General features: G+C 36.7%; 1 protein-coding gene across 1 annotated transcript in view; it reads right to left on the bottom strand.

The window, feature by feature from the left end:
- Positions 1–17096, bottom strand: part of LOC123879995 (rho GTPase-activating protein 23) — a 473286-nt gene extending 456190 nt beyond the window's left edge. Inside the window, exon 1 of the mRNA XM_045927897.1 lies at positions 16708–17096. The gene's annotated coding sequence lies outside the window, so the exon portion shown is untranslated. The remainder of the gene's footprint in view (positions 1–16707) is intronic.
- Positions 17097–17395: the final 299 nt, after the last annotated feature.

Genomic DNA, 17395 nt, shown 5'->3' with positions numbered 1-17395 from the left:
GTTTTATTTCATATTTTATGACTTTCCTTTAGGTACGTATTTGGTGTTATGGTTAGTGAAATTCTTACTTCTCTCACGTATTTTAATCTATATAAATATTGTATAAATGGAAACGCTGACTGATCTATCAACACACAGCTTTATCTACTGGGCGGATCGGGATGAAATTTGGCATGCAGATACTCGTAGCTATTATAACGTAGCCATGCGCTAAGAAAGAATTTTTGAAAATTCAACCCCTGAAGGGTTAAAATAGGGGTTTGAAGTTTGTGTAGTACACGCGGACGAAGTCGCGGGCTTAAGCTAGTTTATCGATATTTTTAAAAGTAGAGAGCCGCAGTAGTTTAATGCATAGTTAGTTATATCTCAATCATAAGAACAATTCTATTTTTTTTAGTCAATTAGGCACACGCTTGGCCACGGTCACTGATGGGAAGTGATGCTGTGGCGTGTTGATCGAAGCTTTTGCCTAAAAGGTCCTATTTACTCTTGTTTTACAGATACCCGGATTATACATAATTACAAAATATATGGGTAAATGGTTACACGTGTTACTATTCATGCAGTGCCTATACCTATTGTGCGTGCATTATCAATAATCAAACTGCATGCAGTGCAAGGCTAGAAGTAGGTAGGTGTTTATGAGTAATAGAATAGGTACCTAAACTATAAACCTAACAATTATTATGAAATTTCGCGTGTAAGTTACAAAAGTGACGAAGAAAACGTTGTTTTGGACATATCAGCTAAAAGGGCCGCTGAATGCTGTGTCCTGGGAACCTTCAAAAGCTAACGAGGTTGATCACACTAATATTAAGGCGAAAGTGTGTGTATGTACGTTTGTTACTCTTTCACGCAAAAACTACTGGACGGATTCAGCTGAAATTTTTAATGGAGGTAGATAATACTTTGGATTAACACATAGGCTACTTTTTATACCAGAAAATCAAAAAAGTTCTCACAGGATTTTGTAAGACCGAAATCTACGCTAACCAAGTCGCGGGAATCATCTAGTATATTATAATTAGTAGACAGCTAAGTATGAATACACAATTAATTAGTTTAATTAAATTGTTTATCTGTACCATAAGTATAGGTAATTATTTTAATTAGGTAGGTCCAGTCAGTGATAGAGCAAACGAAACATAATATGAGACAAATTAATCTCCTCGAAACAGAATAAACAGAAATGTTTAGTAATAATACAAGTGTACGTAATCTTATATGTATAGGTACAGTCAGCAACGAAGCTAGGTTTTGCACCCGCCTATGGTCGCTTGTACTGACGGGTACAAACCTAGCTTTCTTGCTGACTGTACATGTATTGATATGCGCAGTTGCATTAAAATAGGTAGTCAGTGCAAAATAAAACGTGCTATCTATGACTGCTAACTAACGAAGAATCGCGATGAGCCACGGACGGAATTATGGGTCAAACCCAATGCATATCGTACAGTCATAATATGAGCTAAAGTTGATAACACTTTCATACGATATTTTAAATGCGAAATTGTCAGCAAAAGGTAACAGACAGCAGTCTGTTACCTTTTCATGGACTATATATTTAACCGATATTGATGAAAGGTACAGATATAGGTCGCATCCCAAACATGGATATAGACTACTTTTCTCCCGGAAAATCAAGTTTCATCGGAAACTAAAGAAACCTCAATTTACGAGGACAAAGTCGCGGGAATCAACTAGTAATTTGTAAAACGGTAATACCTCTAGCAATTTAAATAACTTTACATTTTAAATAACATTGCGGAAATTCTTATCTCAAATAAATAATTTCAATAATTTTACTAAGTGCATGATGCATCTTTGTGAGAAATTTTAGTTTTTAACCGACTTCCGAAAAAGGAGGTGGTTTTCAATTCGGCCCGTTTTTATGTAACTTTTATTCATATTAACACCTAAACGAGCGCAAGCAATGTTCAATGATATATCAAACAGAGCACTGGACTGAACGCTCGAGTCAATAGGCGTTATATGAAGTCAAGGTCATATAGATATCCTTACGTCGCCCTACATCTCACTCGGCCTCTCTAGTGTTACTGATATTGCTAGATGAATGTGAAAATTACTGATTGATATATCAAGCTTGAGACCGCGTACCGGTAAGCGCAGTGTGGGACAACCCCCAGCCCGCTGGACCGATGACCTGAACGTGGCGGGGAGTGGGTGGATGAGGAAGACGGAGGACCGTGGTGATGGCGCGCTCTTGGAAAGGCCTATAGCAGTGGACGCATACAGGCTGATGAAATGGGACGCTTCACGAACGACATTATCAGAAATGAGGAGATCCGTAGGAGAACTATTTAGAAACCGACATAGCTCTACGAGTTACGAAGCTTATTCATAATTACTATCTATCTTTGCTGTACCTATTCTACTCCCTTTACAACCTCGCACACTGCCAAGGGTCACTGGTAGAGATCTCTTATAGGGATAATTGCTTCCCTGTCCACTTTTTCTTTATTTTTATTTTTATTGTTATAACTTTCTGGTACAAATAAAAAATAAAAAATAAAAAAATGATGCTGAAGTGGTAATGGGAGGGCACTAGTTCGAAAAACTGATAGACGCTGGGGTCGCAAGGCACTAGAATGGCACCGGAAAGCGCAGCGTTGGAAAACCCCCAAGTGGACAGACGATATCAAACGAGTCGCAGGAAGCCGCTGGATTCAAGAGGCGCAAGACAGTGACGTGTGGAAGCCCCTAAAAGAGACCAACGTCGTCTGTGGACGTATATCGGTTGTTAATGATGATGATAATGATATCACGCGTTGTATCTACATCTTCATACGACACGGGTAATACGATTCCAACATCGGAGACGTAATCGCAAACAACTTTCTCAGAAAATCTTGCTGTGTACAATTAGCGATGTTAACTGCCACCTAATTAGTGAGAAAAAGAGCAGTTTTACCGGCACTCAAGTAACTCATGTCTAGGCACTCCTATGTGATAATATAACACCTTCAAGTTTTTAGTTTATCTCACGATTCATGTTGCATTTTTTATTTGTTGCATATTTAACATTTTTAATTATTCTGTCCGCTGATAAAGAGATTCTACGTTCTTTTGTAAACATTCTCGAATATGACAATAGACAATCAAAGCAAAACAGTGAGATATAGCATGTTTTCCATGCCTCAAGAAACCTACTAATTAAATATCTATTGAATGTTAAACCAGGAGGTATTAGGTATATTATGATAGACCTAATGAAAATAGAATAGAACTAAAGTTATCAAAATTCAACTCTAAATTCTGTAATACTAAACCAAATAGCTAAAGATCTTCATTGCTTCATCTTATCATAGCGTATGAACATATACCTCAAAATAGAAAAGGTAACAAGTGTAAATTAAAAATTTATAACACCCCCGACAAGTGAAGGTTACAGTAACTAGAAAAGAGCTGATAACTTTCAAACGGCTGAACCGATTTTCTTGGATTATAGCTAAAAACACTACCTTTCAAACAAAAAAAACTAAATTAAAATCGGTTCATTAGTTTGGGAGCTACGATACCAAAGACAGATACACAGATACACACGTCAAACTTATAACACCCCTCTTTTTGGGTCGGGGGTTAAAAATGTGAAGAATCGATGTAATCGCTCATTGTTAATCATATAGTAGACGATGACGTTCATAACTTCGCTAAATGCCCCATTTTATCGTCAATCTCCACTGATTCTTGACCCGAGAGTCTGGTGTCAATAGATACATCTGACCCAAGTCAGCTATGAATATTAATCGTTAGCATTTGTAAGGCAGACCTTAATTCTATTTGAAGAATTCATGATCACGCACATGATCGTTTAAATCATGATGGATATAAACATATACAAAGAGGATTATTTTAATCTTATTTCAACATTCGACAACCATGTCATAGTAATGAAATTTTTAACAACCCTAAATTACTACGATTATCGTACTAATGGTTATAACAGTTTTTGTTCTTCACAATACATTCTATCCTTTCTTTTCGTATTACTGAGTGCCAATGATGTACTCAGTTGGACTACGATATAATGATTTTAAGCTTATTTTGTGATTTAGCGACATTTTGTATTTTAGATAACGAGTACATGCCAAGATAAATTTAGTATTTCAACTGCCAATATTTCGACTCAGTTGATCGACAGTTAAAATATGGTATGTACCAGTTCTCTTCAATACAAAATGGACTAAGATTTAGCCTAACTTTTCGCTAATTATTAATTTTACTCCAATCTAAACTGGTATATTAACTAAGAAATTGTCCATTGCCACAAATCAGTCTTTCTACATTATATTCACCGTGTTCACATGCCGTTCTTTCAGCACTAACACTACAATTCACACATTCAATACTAGATGTTTTTTCTAGATTTACTGTAATTAATTTGTTAATTCAATCTTGGCAATAAACAAACAACTTTCTATTAAATTGTTTCTCTAGTTCATTATCATAATAAATAGAGCGCGAAACTCAGTGAAACAGCTAAAGTGTAAAAGTACACTACATAAATAACAACTGCACTGATTATTTCACTCATTTGAATTACTGAGCGCATATATTTTGCAACCGCGCTACCAGTCTTCATAAGGTATTATGGGAGTAATTGCTCCATAAATTCGAAGACTGTCGTCTGTAATTACAGGCAAATATTATAAATTGCACCGTTCACACTAGCTTGTTCTGTACAAAGCCTGTATGTTAGATATCCTTCAGACTAGACTTTTATTCATTGAAAATTCTTAAGAATTAACGCGCGTGATGATGAAGTGACAGAAAATATTCTGTCAGCAATGGGAAAGCAATATCAAGAATCCAGTCGCGCAATTGTCTACTTGGGAACTTTACACTTAAGCTCAATTTAGAACTAAATATAAAAATTCCGCAAGTGTGCACCAAGCTTGTTGTGTTAGATCTACTTCAGATTAGACCTATTTTAATCAGCCGATATTTTAGTCAAACAAGACTAATCGTGCATGCCAATGATATTCCAAACAATGATGACGGCGTAGCCAAAATTTTCTATTAGCAATGGGAGAGCAACATCGAGAATAGTTACTTGGACACCTTACACTAAAGATCAGTTCTCTACTGAAGGTAGCAAGGTCGCCGATAAAATATTCGGCGAGTGTGCACTGGCATATTACGAGTAGAGCGCTGTACTGTTTGCCAGTCGGTATAATTTTTAATAGGAATCTGGTAGCTCTTTAAATTTTACTATCGGGTATAAATCATTGCATTTATGCACTTCGGTCTTCATGCCAATAAACTACCGTCTAAATTATCGGCCGAACAAAAGTTTTCAGTCTGCGAGTGCTCTTAAATTCTAAACTCAGCACAGTGTGTCATAGTTAACGGGAAAACGTTTACTTGGATACCTTTTATAGGAACTTGTCGCGTCACACTGCTCCTTAATGATCATCTTGTTAAACATCTTACTTAGCGTTGCACAAGCAAAGCTTTCGTATGTGCCAATTTAAGTCGCCGTAGTAACAAGTAGCTGAAATACTAGTGTCTAGAGTCTTAGATCATTCTGATAGATTTAATAGATCATTATCGGCTTGTTCATTACAAAGCTACTAACAAAACTTCCGTTACACGAACTAATAATTACTTAGTTTCTACTTAACCAACTATTATATTAGTTCTAGGAAGGCAAATGTTGTTTACAATTTGTTGTAGAAGAAATATATGTAAATTGTAATCTTAAAAAGGGTGTTCAGAAAAATATAGATGCAATTTTTAAAACACTTCTGAAATCCGGATTTGGTTAGGTTACCTTAAGGTTAGGTTAGGTAGTTAGGCTAGTTTTTGTTAACTCAAAATCAAAATAAAATTGTGATATTTAACGTCGATTAATTCAAGAGCATTGCTTCTACCAAGATTCAGCAAGAAATCCGATAGCTACCTATTTGCTCTTTGACAACCGATCTTTTCATTAGTGTATCTTGTTTCAAAGTTCACATTTATGTTAAACCATGTTAAATTACGTGGTATCTTCGAAGTTACTCCGACAAAAAAATAGTCAGTTCCGACGAAAAAATCAAATAACCGGTTCACGGAATCGAATGAATCATCGGCATACACGTAAAACGATGTTGTCGATGATATTGTTTTACAAAAACCACCACAAAGGGTTTTAGCTGCAATCGATACAACCATTTATGTCGTACATTGGCTTCTTTTTATATCATTAATGCACAAAAACGATCACGAATATCGAGGGTGACCTGACAAATCATTTATTAAACGAGTTTTTCAAAGAGTTGGGGTCTCCCAACACGTAAATGTATGGAAGAATACTGGAGTGAAGGAATTTAAGGATTTTCAATACATTTGAAATTATTTGTATACGAAGTATCTGACACCGAAAGTAAGATTTAAAGAGCGTAACATCAAAAACAAAAGTTAAGATAGTTAAATTGCTACTATCGCAATTCAAATCTTTGATTTTGGCTGGATTTTTCGTTAATACAGCGGTGGATTTGAGTCTTTAAAAGATTAGTCATTCGGATGTACATAATATTTGCGATTGTGAAACTTTGGTGATAAGGACAAATCTGGACATCGGATTTGTTTGTCGATCTGAAAAGATCAGCAAGTAGATCAGAAGATACTTGCAGACCCATCTTAGGTATCGAAAAATTCTAAGAAGATAATGAATAATAAAAACATTCTTGGTAATCATTACAGTGGCTTAGAGGTTATAAGGCAATCCATTTTTGTCACATGTAATAAGTAAGCTGGCGCCGTTTGGGTCTAATAAAGTCTTGTTATGTTAAATTTTACTGGAGCATTGCACCGGCGCCGTGCAGCAAAGGGTAATTAAGGGTCGGTGACCCATGCAATTCTCATATATGGAGCTAGGGATTTAAATTTCACTACTGGCAAAGTATCTTTGAGATACAGTACTTTTTTTAAAAGAGTATTAGCCATGTTAATTATGAGTAATATTCCCCTTTCCCTTCCAACTAAGCGTACAGCTTGTGCTAGGAGTAGATACGACAATAGTGCAAGGGGTGGAGTTTGAACCGCCGACCTTTCGGAATTTTTTAACTGTTCCTTAAGTGTCGAGCTATTGAAGCTCTTTTTACTGCAGCCATTTATGGAATGGCTCTACCAAGTATCAGCTTGCATTGGATTCGGTGGATCGTCGTACTAGAAGACTAATTGGTTACGAAGTGCTGGTCAATACTAAACTTCAAAGTTTGAAACATCCGCGCAAAGTTGCTTGTGTATCAGTATTCTACGGGTATATTTCGGAGTATACCCTAGGAGTTTTTGACCTGGTTCCTCCTTTACCTTTTAACTATCGAAAAGCAAGGCATCGTCAAGGAAGATCTGGCCCTTCTGGCTTCAGTTTTTCCCTCCACTTTTAATAAACACTGGTACCTTCAAGTCAAGAGTGAATAGGCAAGCGCGCTCTATCTTAGGCGCACCATCACTTGCCAGGAGGTCTGATTGCAGGCAAGCTCTAGTCTATAAATTTAAAAAAAGTACTGATTACTGCATCCATCAATTACTTATTCTGCGTAATTGGAATGCAGAAATATCTTTTTAAATGGATAAATGCTTCAATAATTATAAATTCAGAATCAGTAACCCAATTACCCCTTGGATTTTGTATTATAAGAAAGCAATTAAAGTTTTGACCGTTTACATTTAATTAAAGCCAAAAATGCGCTTGTACAGCTAATTGCACATTTTTCCCTGAACACTCACTCCTTTCAAGTAATGCTTATCGTGATCTACAAAGCCTACATTCCAAACGCAGCCTTCCCTCGAAGAGCCTGGTAAACGCATCGGTATTCAAGTGTCAAGCCGGGTATTGTCCAAAACGAGTCTGCCCTGTTCCCGGCTCGCTTTTTGTTCAGATACGTGAGACTCCGTGGCGCGTCTTAACGAGCATCAAACCAGTTCCCCATTTCTTCGCGTCACGCCAAATCTGGTAGTAAATACTTCAACACTCTGTTTATTCTCACGAGTTCTTAAGAAGCCACCGAGCTCGTAAAGCTTAATCATCCTCTGTAGATTCTCGTTCGAGAATAGTTTAATAAAATTACCGGACAAATTAAGTGTCCATCAATGTTCATCATTATCTTATAATTACATGCCTACTTTCACTCGTCCGACATGTAATATGCCCAATGCCATAGTAATTGGTTTCCAACAAGAAAAGATTGCGAGGCTTCAAGCGACAATTATTAACATTATAATACCAAAGGTGGTTAACAAAAAAAGAGGATCACGCGAAACTTTCCTTTCACCTTCTTGGAACGTAACCCGCTAATTACAGAGTTCATCGGTCTCAAGTTACTAGCCACCTGATTTAGGAGAGCTCGTGATACCTACCATCTATCATGTGCACGTGTGTTGTTCAAGTAACATGAAACACTACTAATGTGTTCTTATGTTCAATACAAATGGTGCACAAAGTAATTTTTGGTGTGTGAAGACATCATGTCAGATTTATGTAGAGTTTTTTCTTTGTCTTTTATAAAGGTGTTTGATTACCGCAAACTTTTTTGCATGTCTTCATTCTGTGGAAACAAGTGATGAATTCATCATTACGTAGGTAGAATGACTTGAGCATAAAAAAGAGACATTCGGGATATTTTATGAAGTTAACCTTTTGTTAAATCGCACAGTGAATGCAGTCGTATCCTTTGATGCGTCGTCAACGTTGCTTGAGATTTATGATCGGGCATCTAGCATTTTAGTCTCGTTAATAGGTAAATTCTTACTTCTTGTACTGCGCCACGTAAAACCGTTAATAGAGATTTATAGTCGGCGAATAACTATAAAACACTTACCCTGGTTTGACTGGTTAAAGCGGAAATCTAGGCAGAGGCTTAATTAACCGCATCCTTACATGTCGCTAGTGGAGCCAGCTTTGGTCTGTTAGGCAAACCAACCTCATTTACTGGTAACGACGACAAGATTTTATGTTTATTCCCTGAAGTGTCATTAGTATTTGCTTAATTAAATTAAACATATTTTCTACCCGAGCAATTTGTAGTATGAATTTATTAAAATAACAGTACATTTACTGACTACAAGACATGGTGAGTAATGGCAGGAAATATTGATATTTTACGAGTTCTGTTTATGAAATATTGGCATTTCATTGTTTTATAGGTCGAAAATTTCGTAATGCAAGAAATAGGCGTTACTAATTTATTGCTAGCTTAATCCACTTATTTCGCAACATATGCTTCGCTTAGGCTGTACGTTTTAATAGTCCTAACAAGGCATTAGCTGGTTACCTCGATAGGCCAATAAACAGGAAAATTCTTAAGCCAAAGTGATAAACTTCTTTAAACTTTAGAAAGATGACTCAGTAATTTCTAATTTAAGTGAATAAATTTTTGGACGCTCTTCACAAAAAAATAATTTTATGAGACTGGTTATGTTCATGACATTCATTAGTTAAGGGTTAATGGCGAAATATGGGAAAGAAATATTAATGAAATAAAATACATTTACTAATGTAATATTGGCAGCCATATTTTTCTAGAAAAAGCTTGACTTTATTGGCCTATTTTTTTTTAAACTTTTTTGTCTAGAAACGTATAAACTTTCATGACTTTGAGATCTACACTCACCAGTTTCTGAAAATAGTGCAATAATTTGCAAAATACGGCGTTTTTTTTCAAGGTTGTGGCGATTTTTAATGGTCCTGATAGTTTATATCTTAGGAAGTGATAGCCTTAAGCACATACATAATATATTTATACTGATTTACAAAATTAACCGTCAAGTAAAATCGTAAAATATCCAAACCTAAGTCTGTGTTATACTGGTTTTATTATTTAGTTAGTTATGCTGTGGCGTAAAGTCAGAGCCTAGCTGATAATGCACAGGCGACCTTTGTCAATCATGTCGGGCAGGACGGCGCATTTAATCCTCGGCGACTTAAATAGATTGCTGTGTCAATAATTATCTGCATTCTTGATCTCAGTCGTTAGAGAAAATTGTCTAGACAATTAATTTATATTGATTCGTTTATATTTACATAAAATATTATCTCTAATACTTAATTTAATCGATACTTCCATACTAAATGCGAAACGAACCGATTCTCACAATTATCTTCTTTACAAGTGTTGTGTTAGGTTGGTAATATCATGTAAGTTTAGTGAAGATTTGATTAACAGTTTCGGAAATAGAAGACGGAACTCCAAATCGATCGCGATCAGTATAATAGCTTAGTAGAAAGTAGACTATTCATTAGCGTTATTACATATCATATAGCATACAATACATTTTCATTTCGTCCTTATTAGTAACAGGTTTGATTCCAGTAAAAAAATTGGTAGGCGCCTAAACTCAGTGCAATTCAATATGGGTTTCATTGTATTCAGAACATTTCACGAGGAATGTTTATAAGTAGGCAGATTCTAATAGGTATAACACATTCATGTTTCATACCCATATTTTATCTATGGAATTGGTAGGCTCCCCGTGCGAAGCCGAGGCGGGTCGTTAGTTTTTAATAATTCACTTTATGTAGCAGCTTCGATGATGTCAATAACACCCACAAACTCTAATCTAGAGTGGCTTTTATATCCCCTTGATAACACCCACCCATTGCAAAATACGGCTTTCAATGCCGCAGAATCTGATAGGATTTGTAATACCACTTTCTAGAAAGCCGGCTCATTGGCCGTTGCAGGCTCTTGTGGTTCAAGAGCTGGGCCCTGATACTTTATGACATTGAAATTATAACAGGTTACGCGCGAAATGCATTTTAGACATCTGTTTAGAGTTTAGACAAGTTGACAAACAAGAACCGTCAAGTTTAAATCGCAGTTACGTTTACGCATATTGTAGGGCCAATTTAATAGATCACATTTGGCATCTATCAGTTACATACAAATTAAAGATTCCGACGAATTGAGAACCTCCTCCTTTTTTGAAGTCGGTTAAGTGTATTATTGTGTGCCCTCTCGCACACATAACCTATTGTTATGTAACTGACGGATATCAAAAACGCAAACTTTAAACGGCGCGGCCGCACAACAAACTTATTTCATTCAGGATAACTTGTTTCCCTTACGCTTTAATATCGGACCTTACTAGTCGATTACGAAAAAGTCCCATCAGTCATTGCTTCAATCTCAATTGTTGTGATTGGCTGAATTTATGGTATTCTTGCTGCAACAACTCATTTTAGCCAATAGTGAGTGTGTCGGCCAATCCGTGATGATTACGATCGTCACAACTCACACTGCAGCAAACTACGACGCGCGGCGCAGCAAGCCTACTATGTGAAGTGATGAAATCATTACATTACAAAACTAAACCCCTTCATTTCTCCAGATATTTTTCTGCATTATTAATTTATTTTGGAATGTTAGTGAAATCTATTGATAGACAAAGTAGCTTGAATGCACACCTTGTTAACCTAATGTTTATCAGCTGATAACAGCGTAAGTTGCCAGTTTCATCGTAAATATTGCATACTATCTAGCTATCAGATTGCTACTAGATACACGGGTTTGTATTATAATTTATAACCGAGTTAACGAAATTATATAAATTATCTACCAATTCTTTAATTTTGAGGCTATATTTTGATAAAAGATGGATAAAACTTTTTTATTGGTGGCATTTTTCATGAAGAAAAGAAAAAGAATATTTTTTTATCGATATCTAAATAAAATGAGAGAAACTTCGGAAACGTATTGGGTCGCAATTCGCACTAAACTTCGGCAGATAGATGGGCTTTTTTACTAAGACGCAAAATGGATTGCCAAAAAAAAACTGAAAAACGATGGCAAATTATAGAGAAACTCCTAGGTCTAAATAGAAATAGATCAGTCCTAGGCTCGCTAAGAATTGTAGAACCCTTGATGATGTTGTTGGTAAGACCATAATTGCCAAACGATAGAGATTTCATCAATTCTGTAGAGAGAGAAAGGTATTGAACCAGTGGTAGATGCATTTGACAATTCAACAGCACTGGTAAAAGTTAATTTGAATAAAAAATCCTAAACGTTTCTATTATTTCTAGAAAGACGAATAATGTGAAGTTATGAGAAATAATCCAACTAAAGAGGATTTACAAAATCTTTACACGCTCATAATTTCTTAAGCCCGTAGTCGAGCAGGACCAGAAATAATAAGATTATTCCTTATTAGGAACAATGTATCTACAGGTGGGGCTGGCTTAAACCAAAATGTATAAACTGATAATTTAGTTTCCTCAGACACTCCCAGGCACTCCGAAGTGTTGTTCAAAATACTGTTGTTTAAGGTTGAAAGTAAAATTAATGAGATTATAAGAAAATTTATTCTAAATACCTATGGAGATTGTTTTTCGAACAATCGTCATAGTTATATGTAAACGAAACCATTCATCATCATCATCATCGTCGCCACTAACCCATAGACGTCCACAGCTGCACATAGTCCTAAACCCAACGGCTCCCAGCGACTCGGTCGAAGCCATCAGCCCACCTAGTGGAAGGTTCTCAATGCATCGCTTTCCAATGAAAATAGCAATTCCCTTGGGACTCCAACGTCTATCAGTTTTTTGAACTACGTGGCCTGCCTATTGCCACTTCAGCTTCGCAACTCGTTGAGCTATATCGGTTACTTTAGTTCTCCTACGGGTCTTCGCATTTATGTGTTGATCACCATATCATAATCCATCGTCAGTCATCGTAATCATTAAAAGGGGGTAATTATTTATCTTGGTTAATGATTAGATGATTAGAATAAAATTGACTCTAAATGCCTATGGATATTGTCTTTCAGACATTTGAAGAGGCTAATGATTTATCGAATATTAATTTACCATCTTGCATGCTTCACCGTCACCGCTCCCTCTCTCATAAAATTGTGTGAGAGTTAAGTCAGTTAGTATTTAAGTATAATGTATTCTCAATTTTGCAAATTACTTATCATCTCTTTTCTTGACGCTTCGGCGGTCATAAGATTGTCCATTGTTGTATTTTTTCTTCGTGTATTATGAAACAAATCATACTCTTTGTAAGCTACTGCTTTACGTATACGGAATGTGATTCATGCGTGCACTTTCGACTGTACATTGTCTTGAGCGTGCAGTCACTCAAGATGCAGATGTTTCTGTGTTTTGTATTTGAATAAACCTTAACTGGCTGGCATATTCTACTTACTCTGCTATATACAATGCACATTACAATGCTTACTCCTTGTTTTCACCCTTGTGTTATTTGACATTCCAACTAGGTACGTACACGGATCATGCGGCTGGATACCCCTTGCCCTCGCAAAGGGTCCAAAATGCCCTTTTAAGGACCATGTTTTATAAGTTGGTCAAATCTCATAAATCTATAATAATATACTCGCCTTAACTCACAATAGCAGCAGCCAATAATTCACTGTGATGATTGTTTGAATTGCATTGATTTTCCGAATTTGTTTGGAGTTAGCAATATTAAATTCCAGATTTACACATAACTAGTTACGTCTACGCCAATTATGTTTCTTAAAAACTTACAAATGAATCGAGTCAATAGGATGTGGTCAATCTAAACACGTCACAACTGTTTTTATATGATAACATACCTAATAGGTATAACATAGTTTCTAAATCTAGAAAATAATAATTCTCATTAGCTAAACCGGCTTCTTAGTAAATAGTCTAGAACTGTTACAAGGATTAAAATTTACATGCGAATATCGGCTTAGCATTTGAATTACTGCTCACCTTAGGTACTGTAGGCAGGTAATGTTTACTTTGGGTGTATTTATAGAAGACGTACTGTTTGACGCAATACGCTGTTCGTTTAGACTATTTCGGGAAAGCAATCGAGAATCATCATCCTGGCAAGACAAGACAAGATAATCAAGACTTCTGGCTTGACACGAGAATTTACTACTATTTACGTAAATTAACTTTAATTGACGTAAATAGTAGTAAATTTCGCTTGATTCTTAATATTTAACGATCACTCAAAAATCGTTGAATGAAAACTAGAAGCTTATTTGGATTTATAGTTTAGTAAACGTTGTGTTACTAACTATGTCCTAGTCACTTCGAATCAGGTAAAAAGCACACCAAGTTTTAATTATAGTGGTGCAATCGACTAGGCCATTTGGCAGGATGTTTGAAGTAATTGGCGAAACGCTGTAACAGTTTTGTGCAACAGTGCAGAATTCCATGAAGTAAGCAGGTAATATGTATGTGTATCGAGGTCTTGATAAAATAACACGGTAAAGTTGCCAATTTATTGTACGTCTTCAAGATTTATATTGTGCAGAATGTGCGCCATCGTCTATTTACCATCAAAACCAATTCACGGGAATCACAAGTTAATACCGGCACCAATACGGATCTTTACAGAGGAAATCTATAGATTTCAATAATATTATCATGACTTCTTCTTTTCTTAATACATTGGATCGATCATCAATAAAGTAGGTACGCTGTGTAGTTCTATATATCACAGAAATCAAAATAAGGTAAACTCTTGGAACAATTGTTACTCCCGAGTTCCGATAGAAAAATTGTAATGGAGTATAAGTTCGTATAGTTAGTTCTTGAGCATTTTCCGGAATATATCCTGCAAAAAGTAAGAAAATAATTACGGCTGTGTGGCATAGCAGTCTTATCGCGTCGATAAGAATTAGACAAGTTTTATTGTCAGTTTTGCCACAGTCATTACTATGACTATCGGAACCTTGGATTAAATGATCGGAACAGTAGATTGACTGATTTATCAATGAATTAACTGTTTCAGAACCTATCGTTTAAGCCGCAAGAGGTCCTTGGACAATAGATTCTGATGTAGAACCTGCCTAAAGGACCTTTACGACTTCGCCTTGCGCTTGATTCCGCAAAACATCGTCTAAATTCTAATGGAGTCCCTAATGCCCTAATGGATGCTCAGTGCAGTTGGTAGGTCTAAGTTTGTGTTTGAAGAACCGGTTGTCAGTTATTCAAAGTTAGTTTACAATACTCAAAACTATTCTTTAGTTATTCAAACAGACCCATGTTTGTAAGTTGACTTTTAAATTCGGTGGTATGTTTGAGGTAACCAATTACTTTTTTGTTCGGTAAATTGTTGAGAAGTAGATACTTACTGTACTTACAAACTAGTAGGTATTTATCCTGTTCACTGGTTTCAACCTTTTGTTTCCAAACAAAAGCTTTATCAAGCACCTAGCTAGCTACAGTACTACCTTCTAACTACATACTTACCTACTAAGTACATAATGACTAGTGCTTACATAATGGAGCACAAATCTAAGGAGTAAAAATACGATATCACGTACAAATCTAAACAGTATCTAAGTCAGGAAGACTTTTACGATGAAATAATTGATAGGTAGGTTCGAGACGAATATATATGCACAAGTATTACCGTTATACCATGACGTAATCCGCACGTGGGTGAAGCTGAACTCTGCAATTCTGCATGATATCAAGTAGGTAGGTATCATTAATTGATGACATAAACTAAAAAAAATGCGATATGGTCAAGAGACAAATAGAATTAAATAAGTTTTTCAAGCAAAATTGAAAGCAAAACATATGAAACTAAATAAGTGAGTGCTAGTAAATGGTGATGCACCGAATAACTACCTAATACTTATACGAGCCCTTCTCATACTGAGAGGAGACGCGTGCTCGGTAATGGACCGGCGCGCGATGCGTTGTTTATGATGATGATGATGACTACGAATACTGATTCTACTGCATCACGAAATGCTATTTCAGCTGTATACAAAATCCTAAGCTAAATTGACAGGTCTGATGACTGAAATTAATGCCATCCTTTTCATATTCTTACGCGTGGAAAAGGATAGCCCCATTATTATAACGCTGGCCATACACGATCAATATTACCGTCTGCAGTGGACTTGCAGTGGCGTCCAGTCAACTCATAGTCATAAACCGTCAAGTCATGACATCATGCACCGTCATGTTTACTGGACGCCGCTTCAAATCTGCTGTAAACTTGACCGGTAAACTTGATCGTGTATGAACAGCATAAGACCTGTCCAACCAAAAGCATAATATAGCTGATAATCTCCTATGTAGGTACGGTAGGCCTCAGAATTAGAGTAAACACATGTGCATAACCGTGTCACGCGAATATGATCAGTAAGGTGCTACACGACTTATGGCCTTTGACTGTACATACTATGTACATACCAATTTACTTTTCCTCGTAACTACGGTCTACGCTACGTGAGTATGAGCTTAAAGGTTGATGGTTATGGTAACGGTAAATGGTATACCTATAGCGACTTGATGCAAGGCTGGTAGCGAGTAAAGCGAGATCGTACTACAAAAAGTATTTGGATAAGCAAAGACGCTGCCACGGGAAGCTTGTTTTAGTTTAGTCCCTTTTTATGTCCCGCGGAGAGGTTGCATTCCCGCCCGCCGGCGGAAGGGGCTTCGTACTGTTAGCGCCAAACGTCAACGAAACGTGTATTACTTCTTGAACTTTCAACCAATTCTTGACATAACCAACACTTTTTCTTTACACTGGAAACATTTTTAAGTAAATACCTAATTTTCTACTCACATTTAGTATATACTTTTCCTGTTACAAAATGTAAACGAACTTTTTGCCGGCTTCTCAAGTCAACATCTTGACGTGTTGGACATTCGAATCGTATAACTTGCAACTGGGACAGTTGATAGAGCCCTCGAAACGTGGTATCAGAATAGATAAAACGATATTATTTACTGACCTGATGGCTCGGCGCAGTCGCTCAAAATCCAAGCTGCATTTTAACCTCAAAAAGCACCTTTAGCACGGTCATGAAATCGAAGGTCACGGTTATGTTATCTTGCATAATAGCACTCAACCTTTATACCAGTTATGGATAAAAACAATAACGACCGACGGTTACTGCTAATGCTGTTATCATAAACACACGAATGCACAGTTCGTTGCACGTTTATTTTTCAACAAGCGACACGAGTGTCCATTCGAAACTCCATTGGATCGCATATTTTCAGTGTCCCCTATATAAAACAAGCACCAATAACGACTCGATTTCATAAATAATATGAAATTTACGATAAAACATGACACAGCCGTGCACTGCACTCCGTCTGACACGACGAATATGGCGGATGAATTTGAACTACGCTTGCGCCGCCTTGCAAGCCTCGCTGTCAGGTAAATAATATCGCTTATGCTGCCATCTGTGCGAGCAGTGGTGAACTTTAGGGAAAGTCCTGGGTATGGCCGCGAAAATCACGCGCACGAATGACTTCAACTGGTTGCATATTAGTACGCTATATTTGCGTTAGATGTATCTCTTATGCACCTCTGTTAGGCCCTGCACCTGGTGCCACAGGCCTGAGGCCACAGAGTACTTTGTAAAAATAGGAAACCTGGTGCGGTACCGCAAGACGGCAAACAGATTTTAT

Source organism: Maniola jurtina, chromosome 3 (genome assembly GCF_905333055.1).
Source record: "Maniola jurtina chromosome 3, ilManJurt1.1, whole genome shotgun sequence".
NCBI classification, from domain to species: domain Eukaryota; kingdom Metazoa; phylum Arthropoda; class Insecta; order Lepidoptera; family Nymphalidae; genus Maniola; species Maniola jurtina.
This window is presented reverse-complemented; position numbering and strand designations above follow the sequence as displayed.